This window comes from Eumetopias jubatus, unplaced genomic scaffold, assembly GCF_037043125.1.
Source record: "Eumetopias jubatus isolate StellerSeaLion01/CBP00866 unplaced genomic scaffold, mEumJub1_p1.0 scaffold_3, whole genome shotgun sequence".
NCBI classification, from domain to species: Eukaryota; Metazoa; Chordata; class Mammalia; order Carnivora; family Otariidae; genus Eumetopias; species Eumetopias jubatus.
The window spans coordinates 169,122,698-169,135,598 of record NW_028274809.1 but is presented as its reverse complement, the minus strand read 5'-3'; the positions used below and the strand labels follow the sequence as shown (position 1 = coordinate 169,135,598).

The window sequence follows — 12,901 nt, the reverse complement described above, 5'->3', positions numbered from 1 at the left end:
ACTATATTTCAGGGAACTTTTTACTGACCTTTAAGAAAATTTCAGCTCCCTATTATACACTATTTTATAAGCCTGAACTTCTTTATTAAATACCACATCACCCTTGTAATAAATATATAAACTGTTTGATTTATTATTAAATATCTTTCCATCCTGCTATGGGTGAGGGCCTAAACTTCTGCTTAACTGCTAATCCCTCCAGGTAATTTGTCCCAAACTGGTGATCAATATATACTCACTGAATAAATGAATGGAAGAGTTTCCAAATTTTTTTAAGTAAATAGATTAAATTATATCTCAAAAAGTTTATTTATTGGACCAAAACAGATATAATTACAATTAAATATAAAATCTAATAACTGAAAAACATATTTTCCAAACAAAATAACTTATTAAAATGACAATGTGAATGGTTTTATTAAAAAATGTGAAAGAACATTAAACACAGAATTGAAGCATATTCTGACTTAGGCTTTTCTAGAATACTTATATGGTGTTATTCTATGATAAGTCATCCACAATTGTGCCTATTTGTATACCAATGTAACAAAGCTACATATTCTATTTTTCTTTTTTTTTTAAGATTATTTATTTATTTGACAGAGAGAGACAGCAAGAGCGAGAGCGAGAGAGAGAGAGAACGAGAACACAAGCAGGGGAAGTGGGAGAGGGAGAAGCAGGCTTCCCGCCGAGCAGGGAGCCTGATGCGGGGCTCGATCCCAGGACCCTGGGATCATGACCTGAGCCGAAGGCAGACGCTTAACGACTGAGCCACCCAGGCGCCCCTACATATTCTATTTTTCATGTGTGCATATTCAATTTGACTTTGAAACTTCTCTTCAGATTATCAAATATGTTGAAATAACTAAGCCCAAGATGGAGTCGTTCCTGCCTGTGGTGCCATGTCAGCAAACTGAAACATAGGTAACTTTTGTGTCCCTGTAAATGCTCCATTTGACCAGAAACACCGTCAACCAATCAGCCAATCCCCAACGCCAAACCAACTCTGAGCCTTCATACCCCAAACAAAGGTGACTACTTGGTCCAAGACAATAGCTTTGTTGTTGTTGTTGTTTTCTTTTTCTGTTTTTCTCTTCCTGTTCTTTTTTCTTTATCCTATAAAAGAGCCTTCTGCCTTCTGCCCCATTTTGAAGTTCTGTAAAAGGAGATTGTCAGTGTCATAAAGTAAGAAATAAAGTTTCTTTGTATCACCTCAATTGTCTACTTTAATGATTTTTTTAACACTTTTGGAGATGAGGAATAGGGTCCAAAGCTCACTGCTAATGGCCTGCAGAAGGAGATACACAGGCAGTGTCTGCACAACACTTTGAGTTCAGTATTCTTCTCCTTGTTACTGAGGCCATGGATAAGTCACTCTCAGATCTAAACTCTGATCCAAACAAACTTTATATATATATATATATTTTTTTTTTTTTCCCTTTCTGGTTCTGGGGTCCTGGGAAGGCTCTGTGGTTTATTAAAGTTATTAGAAAGTTTCTGGAACCTGTAAGGTTGTTATACTGGGAGCCCACATGAGTTGCAGCCATTAGAGGACCCAAGAAGAAGGAATTCCAATGTCCACATTGAGTGGCAGTTGTTATAAGACTCATAAAGCCTGAAGGTAAGCTTACAGCATAAACTTCTGGGGGGCTTGGGGAAATAATGCAAAAAAATCAGACAATTTTGACCATCAAAATCAAAATCTAAGTAGGCATAAGTCAGACTATTAAAAGCCAAAACAGTGTCTGCCTCTAGAAAGAAATCTTCAAGTGAAAGGAGTATTAGCTCTATTGCTAATGGGAATCTTGGAAGCCAAAACTGCAAAATTGGTGGGCATGGGTCAAGCATTTAAAAACTGAGAGTGCTCTCCACATAACTCTAAGACTCCCATGCTAGGATATGCTGGTCATGGAATGAGTTAGACTGACACTGGGTCACTCACCAATCTCAAGAACATTTCTTCTGTGGAATAAGATACACTGTAAAACACCACAAAATCCCCAACACAAGAGCACATCACTGTTAGATATTATTCTGGCTCCAAGTTACCCAAAGGTTTAGCTAAAGAAAGGAGATTCTCAAGTTCAATGAATTGAGTGCTCAATCTCCCAGCACACCTACTTATCTTATTTCTAAGAACTGTGATCCTAGAAGCTGGAGATATCTACAAAAATGGCAAAATCTCACTAAAATAACCTAGAATTACAATGGTCATTATGGAGAATGTTCCAATTAGAAAAGACCATTCATTTGAGAAGTTCACTTGAAAGCAAGGGTTCCTAAATCAAACAAACAGAATGGGGTACCTACTTTAATTGGCATGCAGAAGGATCCAAAAGGTTTCAAGATTCCAAAATAGCTTTATTGAACGATTCATTGCAAAAAGCTAATGAAAAATTAAATACACAAGAATTACCCAAAACAAAAGACTGTAAGACTTCTAGTATTCCCCTTTATCCTTATTAAACTGAGTACTCAGTTTACTAATCCTTACCTGAATTGTCTCTTCATCTGAAGAGACCATAAGGCCATAAACAAAAATCCACTAAGTTAAGTGCCCTTACGATTGCAGCAGCTCCAAGGCCAGAAACCTAAAACACGTGGGCCTCTCTCATTGTACCTTCCTATGGGTCTATTATCAAAACACTGACCCCAAAATTGGTGTCCCATTTGCAGTTATTTCCTGAACACTGGAAAAAAGATTATCCTCCAAGATTTTGTCAAATCATTTGACATGAAATTGAATGCATCCATATCTATCCTCAAAGGAGGTCCCCATATGGACCCCTCGAAGGTTTGATGGGAATCCAAGGAATCCTGTTGTTACCGTTATCCCCTTAAACATCTGAGAGGATGGACGCCTGGGTGGCTCAGTCATTAAGTGTCTGCCTTTGGCTCAGGTCATGATCCCAGCATCCTGGGATCGAGCCCCATATCAAGCCCCACATTGGGCTCCCTACTAGGTGGGAAGCCTGTTTCTCCCTCTCCCACTCCTGCTTGTGTTCCCTTTCCTGCTGTTTCACTCTCTGTCAAATAAATAAATAAAATCTTTAAAGAAAAAAAATAAACATTTGAGAGGAAACTAAAATTAAAATTAACAGAAAACCTTGCAAAATTCTAGTAGACAATGGAACTAAACTTTCTTCTTTAAACCACACTCACTTCAGGTAGGATCGTGGGAAAACTGGCAGAAGCCAGTGAAGGGAGAGAATTCTTTCTAATGTCAGTTCTCTTGATATCTGTAGTGCCTGGTAGAGAAAGGAAGGTAAAATTTCACATTGTCCTTCCCTTTCCAAAACCTGACTCTTGTGAATATGGTTCTGAGCTGCCCATTGGTTGCTGATCTCTTCTCTCCCAGGGACAATTACTGCCTTCTTGCTTGTCTTATTTTGTGTCCTGAGAACTTGACTTCACTTTCTGCCTGCCTGGGCACATGGATTGTCAGTTCTTATATATGCAGACAGCTCAACGATCAGTTTGGGGACCCAAAGATATAACCAGAAGAAAATGGGTTGAACTCCACTTGCAGCTAGATATGGCCAACTGAAATGCAGGTTGCACTCCATTTGAGGCTAGGGCCCTACTGATTGTTGACAGCTCTCAGGGGAATTATCTGCTTCTTTTTCTTTTCTTTCTTTTCTTTTTTTTTTAAATAAATGTCTATATTAATGTTTTTCACAATAGAATAAATACTTCTCTTGATGACTGCAGATACATAAGGCTGTTTGGTAGTATTCAGAACCACCACAGTAATGGTGGTCTTCCTGATCAGTGTGTAGTCTTCAGTAATTGTAAGGAATTACTTCTCTGAAACTGCTGTCAAACCAGCAGGACTGCATTTATGCATCCATCATTTTCAGGGTTGTTGGTAATCTGGGCATATTTGCCCCAAATAACTGGGCCTCCTTGTGTCACAAGGCCCAACTCACGTTCACCTCAATTACACTGCCTTTGGTAATAACACCCAAAGTTGTATATAGTGGGGATGAAGGATTCTTTTCTACACCAAGTATTGGCAGGTGGCTTTCAATTCAGGATGTGTTATATGGGCCTTTTTGAAACGTAAGCCCATTGGTCTAATGAGTCTTTCATATTTAGGTGGTTTTCAAGTAAAGCACCTCCAACAAAACAGACTTTAGTGACCACCCTCTTCCATACTTTCTTCTTTCTCTTTCCAGTTCGAATAACTTTTAATACTTCTGTTTCTCCCTGGGCATGAACCTTGGGTAAAGGAACCTCCCATTTTCCCACTTTCTCTCTTCGTTTTTGTTTAAGCATATTGGAAAGTACTTTAGCTCGGGACTGTCCCTCTCTGTCCAGTAGATACGCAGGTACTGCTCCTTGTGGAGTCTTTTCATCATTCTTTTGTTTGGTGTTTCTCTTTTCATGCATCTTGATAGTCTTTTTCATTTGTATTTTCTCAGCATGGCGCTATTTATGGTAGCACTTAGCTTTCAGACCAATCATCTTTTTTGCCTTCTTTGAACATTCATGAGCCTCTTGACCTTCTTTCTTTCTTTTTTTTCTCATGGTAATCCAAATGATAGCCATATTGCTTCTGGTGTACCTCAATATATTCATTTTGTGGCATGGTGACAGCCACAGAGCCATCAGGTGCAGCTGCCGGGGAGTGACAAAGCTCTCAATTTTCGGGTCTCCCAGACCCATGAACTGACTCCACGCAAGCTGCGACGGGAAAGAGAGTCCTTCTTTTCTTACTTTTAAGAGTGGGTCTGGAACTTGAGAGGGTAGTATCTTTTGCATCCTTTTTGGGGATGCTGCTTGCATTCAAGGGATTGTTCAATAATGCCAGGGATATTTACTGTTTGTCTTGGCTAAAATTCAACAAGGTGTTCAACAGGATTTTTTTAAAGTAACTCTATGGTCAGAAGTTGGCTGGAAGCTGATATTCAGAGCCTGACAGAAACTTTTTTTAGGCCTTTTCCCTTAAGCTAAAATGAAATTGTGTACCCAGAGGGAAAGAAAAACTTTCCAAAGACAAACAACTCTAAATCTAGAACAAGGAAATCTTTTGATTTCTATTTTAGATGAAGAACTTCTGACATAAAGAACCAAACTGAAGATGATATATTTGTTTGGTGACCCTTGATATCATTCAGGTTATAAGCCAATTCTTTGAGGAATTACAAACACTCCCCCAAATTGAGGACAACCTGTACGACTTGTCTTAAACAAATTGAATCTTTACAAGAACAGAAAAAAAAAAAGAATCAAAAAATTTTAAAAAACTATCCTTTTTACCAATCCTCAAACCTCCTTTATTCATTTCAGAAGGCTTGTAGGTACTGTAAAAATTCTGGCCTTAGAAAACAAAATTCCTTCTTGGAAGAACTTGTATTCTTTCTCTGTGCTTTTGAGACATAAATGTTCTCCTGGTCTTCTCTAGGAAACTAATTCTTATCAGAGGGGGGAAAAAAATGAAGATGCTTTTTGGAAACTACACAAATGAAAGAAATCTTAAAAGTCTTCTCCACAAATATTAGTAAAGAGTTTAAGCCATCTTATCAATTAACCTTAACTTATTCCATTGCCAGAAACATAATTTGGACCAAATTATTCTTTTATGAAGAAGTGAGTTTTGCATTATCATACTCTTCATGGCTAAGTTTTTAAAACAAGAACTGTAAGATTTCTGTTTGTATTTGTCTGCATGTTTATCTACGTCTGTGTATGTATGTTATAGATGTGTAATATTTTTTCTACCTCTGAATGGTATTGCCAAAATTAATTTGTAGACAGCTCTACTTACTTGGCTAAAAGAAAATTAAGCATTTATATAAATTTAAGTGTACTCTCAGAAATGTGGAAACTAACTCAAAAGTTTTTCAAATTCATGTGATCTAGAATAATCTTCAGTAAATAAAAACTTGCTTAAGTTTGTGAGTTTAATTAAAACTGGAATATCTGTAGAGTTATCATCACTAGATATAATGCAGCCAAATAACTTTCACTCTGCCTAGGTTTGCTAGAAGTCAAATACATTATCCCCATTACAGAATTTATCAGCAAGAAAGATAACTTAAGAGGATGGCTAGATGTTTAAGGTTTTATGAGATTTTTTGAATGATCTGAATATGATCGTTATGAACAAGTAAGTTAAGTAGATATAAGTAAATAAGTTTATAAATGAACTTTTCAACAATAACAGAATGAGAAGTCATCAGAAAGGGAGAAAAACCATGAGAGACTCTTTAACTATAGGACACAAACTGAGGGTTGCTGGAGGGGAGGTGGGTGGGTGGATTGGGTAATTGGGTGATGGGCACTGAGGGCATGGGATGTGATGAGCGCTGGGTGTTATACACAACTGACAATTTACTGAACACTAGATCTGAAACTAATGATGTACTATAAGTTTGCTAATTGAATTTAAATAAAAAAATATAAATTATGACTTATAATATGTCTATTTAAAAATAGTTTCTAAAATCTTTTTGGTAACTTGAATCCTTAAAGTTACAGTGAGGTAAGTTTAATGATGGATATTCATTTAATATCTAAATCATTTCCAAATGATAAAATACTAATTACTGAAAAAAGTTTATTCACTTTTGGCTTTCTTTTATGGAAGAACTAAAGATATTTGGGTCTATTAGGAAAAATATTTTGTGTCACATTTCTCCAATCTGTCACTGAAATTCAATAAATCTCAAGTCTTTAACATTACACTGTGATAAGAACACAGAAGAAGAGAAAGAAAGAGAAAGGAAGAAAGCAAGAGAGAAAGAAAGAAAAAGAAAAGAAAGATGTACAGTTTTCTAAAAAATATTCTTTAAATTATAATTTACAGGGCTCTAGGGAATATATCCAATTATGAAGTGGAGGAAGATAATATAGATACTGCTTGTGCAATTTCTTGTCTGCTATTTAATCCTTTGGTATTAGATTTACAGTGCTGGTTTATGAACTACAATTATTTGTAATTTATAAACATAAATAGATTTCATTAATATAAATTTGGGGATATTGGGACTAAAGAGAAAAATACAACTTGGGCATTTTATAGTTTTCTTTTTGTATAAAATGGGGAAAATCTATTTACATGAATTGGAACTTGTAACTGATTTTGACTCTTAAGAAGTGATGTCATGCCAAGAGGCAAAACATAGTTGTTGCTTCTTCAATTTCCTAGTTGTTATCCTTAGCCATACTAAAAGGAGTTCACAAGCTAACTGCAACAGAGACCAATGATAGCAACAACTGTAATTTATATGAAGCTATAGACTTCTCTTGACAAATTCCTTTTGATGAGTTAAAAAAAAGTACTTGACATTTTGCCATGCAAAAGTTAATTGCTCTCCAGTTCCAATTAGAATGACACATAATTTGAATTGAGCTGCTTAATGTGTTGTTCTAAAGAAAAAAAAAAAAAAAGAAGAAGACATATAACCTGAGGTGACCATGATTTAGTAGTTCATTGCCACAATTCACACAGAGAGCAATAAAACTAGAAATTCCCTGCCTAATGATGACTAGAGATGTCATTCAGGGTAAATTATTAATTTTTTTGATGCCAAAGTTCAAGAAGCACCATGTGTTCTAATATTCACTAATATTAGCTTTGGGGGAAGTCTCCTAATTAAAGGCTCATGACAGTGAGCCTTAACATTTAGCAATAATAATAGTGAAAACTCTGAGAGAGAATAGGAAAAATTATGCAAAATAAAAAAACATGAAAAATAACATGTCATTATATTTCAGATTGACTTATTTTCTAACGATCCCTACCTTAGCTTAGCTGATTACAACATATATTGTAAGACAGTAACACAAAATTAATCAGCAAGTGCTATGAGAGACTACAAAAAGGGAGATCAATGTAGGCTGAAGCAGCATGGGAATGGTAGGGATTCAACCAGACATCAAAAGATTAAAGGAAGGCAAAAAAATACAGCAAGCCTTTGTGAATAAACATGGCAAATGGAGTGAAACAACAGCAGATTGAAACTGAGCAACAATTATAAAAATTAATTACATAAAGAAAGCTTTATAATTTTTTCATAACAGAACTTTTCTCTTGACACACACATAAGGATAGAAAGGCAATGCTTTATTCAAGATTTATTTTATTTTAAAATATATATTTATAGATTTATTTCTGCTTCTTCTCCCTTACATAAATAGTCCATGAGCAACATTATGTAAAACAGCTGGTAGAATAAAAGAGTAAGGTAGAGATTCAGACAAAATGAACACAGATGGGGCCCCTAGAGTTTAACTGGTACAAAAAGATAGGGCAGGTGTCCCCAGGACCAGCAGGACACTGGCCCGGCTGCTCAGGAGCTGATGAGGCAGAGGGTGACAGTGGGTGGAAAGAAGCCACCGCCTTCCAAGCTTGTTTCTCAAAAGGCAGTGTCAGGGTTCTTTTTACCCAACCCATGGTGCTGGATGACCCTGGATCGGCAAAGAAGCTAGGTGTCCCAAGGGCTTCCTCTAGGAATGACATAGGCACCTTTCCACCAGACAGCGTGTGTGGGGGAGGCTGGGAAAAGACCCACTGAGTAACACTACTACCCCAGACAAGCATGGAGCCAAGTGGGGTTAGCTGGGGGGAGGGCAGCCCCATCATTGATGGAAACCGGAGGCAGAACTGGAAAATGGGCAGAGGTAATGAGAACAAGAGTGGTGGACAAGCAGGCACATTTCTTAAGTGAGAAGAATCAGACTATTGGCTGCTCGTAAAATAAAATGTACTCTCATCCCTAGTTCCACCCGCCCAGGGGTTGGGGCAGATCTGAGGCAGATGCTGTCTGCGCTGGGCAACTTTATTATTTATTTATTTATTTATTTATTTATTTATTTATTTATTTAAAGATTTTATTTATTTATTTGAGAGACAGTGAGAGAGAAAGAGCACATGAGAGGGGGGAGGGTCAGAGAGAGAAGCAGACTCCCCGCTGAGCAGGGAGCCCGATGCGGGACTCGATCCCGGGACTCCAGGATCATGACCTGAGCTGAAGGCAGTCGATTAACCAACTGAGCCACCCAGGCGCCCCTGGGCAACTTTTTTTAAAGTAGAATTTAATCCTATCTTCAGTTTGTTCTTTTTTTTTCAATATATTTTAATTCATTGTATCTGATGATGTAATCAACCTGAGAAAAAGATGATCTATTAGATAAATATGTGGCGAGTATAATCTTTGTGTTTCAGGTTTCATAGAAAGTAGAGTGTTATATCAAAAGAAAAATGCATCCCAACATAAAAATTTCATGTGTTTCAAAATGTTTAAGCAGTCAAATTATGTCATGTTCCCTTTGGAGTTATTGTCCATGAAAAAATTATTATTAAGATAAGCATCTTAATAGTAAAATTCAAACTTAACCCTGTAAGTAGTGAATGAATTTTTATTTTACAAAAAATTGGAAATGTTTTTGCTTGTACATTCGCACTGTTTTAGGAAATGAATTTATACAAAGGAAGGTTAATATTCTCAAAGATAGTTTCGGTGAATTTATAACAAATAATCTCTGAGCAATGGCATAAATAAGTAGTCCATCTCCTAAACCATTAATAATAATAAATTGCACTCAGAACCTTTTGAATCACATTTCAGAGAACATGGTACAGGACTAACCAAACTTAAGTGTTTTCCCGTCATGTAGTTTTCCTTTCATAAGCTTTTTTTTTAAAGGGAAAACACAGGTTGCAGTTAAATTTAATTATATTCAAGTCGATTCAAATGCATTATATTTTTCTAATCAGGTTATCATTCTTCTAGGAAATACAGGATGGGGATTTCTAATTGATAAATTTAATCTCTACCTTCAAAAAGAAGGAAGGTAATATTATAATGTTGTCAAAAAACAACTAATTCTTAAATATTAAACATAGGTCAAAGTAAAGAAAGAAGTATGAAAAATAAATAACTTTACTGCCTAGTGCATACATGTTATTCAAGTGTCTGAAATATAATTCCACTATGATATCACTTCTAAAAGAACATGGGACGCCTGGGTGGCTCAGTCGGTTAAGCGTCTGCCTTTGGCTCGGGTCATGATCCCAGGGTCCTGGGATCCAGCCCCACATCGGGCTCTTGCTCTGCAGGGAGTCTGCTTCTCCCTCTCCTCCCTCCTTGTACTCTCTCACTGTCTCTCATTCTCTCTCTCTCAAATAAATAAATACTCTTTAAAAAAATAAAAAATAATAAAAAATAAAAGAACATAATACTTTAAGGACATAATTTATTTTAATTCTGTGCTACCAAATGATAAATGTTCAATCAAAACATCCCTGCATTTGTCTTGTTTATATCTTTCTTTTAACTCTGGCAATTCTAGCAAAACTAGTAAGTTAAAACAAATGCAACTTAAAATATGTCAGCTTTTAATCAATTATTTTCTTGATTTTAGAGTAACAGATTCTGAATTAACCAAGAATAATAACACGGATTTATTGAAAGAGAAAACAATATACTGTACATGTTTTTTGAGGTTAAAGACACACTCAAAATCAGGCTTGTTCAATGCTGAACCAACCTGAAAAAAATGTCAGGTACAAACATGTACAAAAGGAATGAATAAAAGGAAGTCCTTTTTGTTTTTTGATGTCTGGCTGCTTATGGGTGAGCATTTTGCTCAAGCATTTCATGTTAGCCACAAAGACTGAGATTGGCATAAAGCTATTAGCTTCACTATTTGAGGGTGTGTGTGTGTGTGTATGTGTGTGTGTGAATAAATTACCAAATAACTGTGGGCTAAAGAGGTAATTTTCAAACTATACTGTTACTACATCTTGTTAATGTGAGGGGAGAAAAGAGAAACATGGAAGAAAAACAGAGGGAAGGAAGATATCAGAATACATCTTAGAAAAGTTTAGTGTGTGTGTGTGTCTGTGTGTGTGTGTGTCAGAGAGAGAGAGAGAGAGAGAGAGAGAGAGAGAGAGAGAGGAAAGGAGGGAGGAAGCAAAGGAGACAGGGAAGGAGGGAGAGTTTAAAAAGAGTAATTACAGAAATTTCCCAGGGATTGTTCTTCAGGGATTTTGTTTGCTTATGTAATATTCTTCTCTGGAAATGTTTTCCTTAAAATAATGTAGATAAATATATGCCCGGATTGGTGAGGAGTCCATCTTACTGGAAATAGGCAGATAAATTTGGTGAACTCTCAAAAGCCTTTCAAACCTTTTGTTTCTATGATTCTAATTCTAGCTTTACATTAGAAAAGTAACATACATTCAGAGAATTAAATACTTACAATTAGGTCCTGTTGGCAGAGAAATCAAGAAAACTGTGCCTTTATTTTCAGTATGAAATGGTAAGAAAGGGCTAGAAAACATGTTAACATTTTAAAAGGAAAAATTCTGCTCACATTTGGGAGTATGTTTGGATCCCAATGGTCTAATTCAGCCAAATGTCACCACAGTAAAACAATCCTGGTAAGACATTTGCAGTGAGAAGCAGAGAGCTTCGCTGTATTTTAAATGATTTAATTCCATAGGTGGATAGCTCTCGATTTTGTCTTTTCTTTAGAACACATAATAATTTGGTGAAAATTATTCTATCTCCTGAATGTAGGCTTTGACACTGGAAATATATGTCTGTAATATGCTTTCATGCCTCCCTCCCCAAATCAATAAATGTATCCTTCTATTGTTTAGTTCAGGATGATCTATAATTGAGAATCCTTACCAGTATTTTAGCTCATCTCCTGAGAAGCCATTAATGTGGTACAGTTTTAAATATTATGTTTCTATAATGTTTAAAATATCTTGAAATGTTTAAAAGAACAAGGTAAATCCTGCAAAAAATATGGTCAAATAGGTGGGGTGATGCTCATTATTATGAGTAATTAAGTAATTAAACCCCAGAAAACAAGAGCAATACAAAGGAACATTGAGCGGAATATAAAGGATACACGTATGCTAAAATTTTTTTGCTTAAAATCAAATCCTAGTAAGACTGATAGGGCTGATACAGTTGAGTTAATACCAACCACGAAAACAATCAGAACTATTACAAACCAACAAAAGATGCTTAGTTCATTTAGAAGAAACCAAGGGGATCAGCCATTCTGCTGAATCACTCTTTTGTGAGAGAGCTTTCTCCATAAAGGATTAGATCTAAACGTTAGAGTAGTGAAAATATTAAGACCGCTGCTTTGCAATCTGACAGACTGTTCAAATCCTTGCCTATATAAATTGAGAATATAAATACATTCATTGCTGCTTGCATTAGAGTTAAATGATATGCCTACAAAGTCCAGCAAAACTACTAACATAAAGTAACAACTTGTCTAAGGCTCAGATATACTCCTGCAATTTATCTCCATTGTTGACATTCCTATTCCTTGTCATTTAATTCCTCATGAAATCAAGGTATTATACTGCTAATATTCCAACTCATGAAATCAAGATATTATACTATTAATATTCAACCCAGGTTGTTAGTATTACTCCCTTTCTTTTATGAAACATTCCCAAGACATGGTATTATTACCGGAATGAACCTGATACAATCAGAAACTTGTCCATTTCCTGTTCACTTTCATGTGACACATGAAAATATTTAGGAATGACTACACAGAAACTGAATTGAAAGCATTCATCAAAGAAACTGAAGAGTGAAACTGTTTTCATAAAGGTTTATCCCAAGATTATAATTTTTGAAAAACATTCCTACCATAGATGTTGTTCTGGGAGTTAAAAAATACATGATTGATCTTTATGTGCAATATGGGAAATATAAAAAATATGACTGGAAACCTGGACATATAATTAAAAAGACTGTTTTCCTTGAAAGTCATAGAGAAGTTTCTCTCTTCCAGTCTATAAAGATATTTAAACTATTTTCTTAATTCATTTATTTTTGCCTCCCAACATGTGGCTTCACAGTATGCTTGTTAGTGCTGAAGGATGTCTTTGCTAAACCTTTTTAGGGGTGTGAGG

The 12,901-nt window shown here is 35.8% G+C and overlaps 1 pseudogene; it reads right to left on the bottom strand.

The window, feature by feature from the left end:
• Nucleotides 1–3,808: 3,808 nt before the first annotated feature.
• LOC114211548 (ribosome biogenesis protein NSA2 homolog pseudogene) lies at nt 3,809–4,591 on the bottom strand (annotated as a pseudogene).
• Between the last annotated feature and the right edge of the window lie 8,310 nt (nt 4,592–12,901).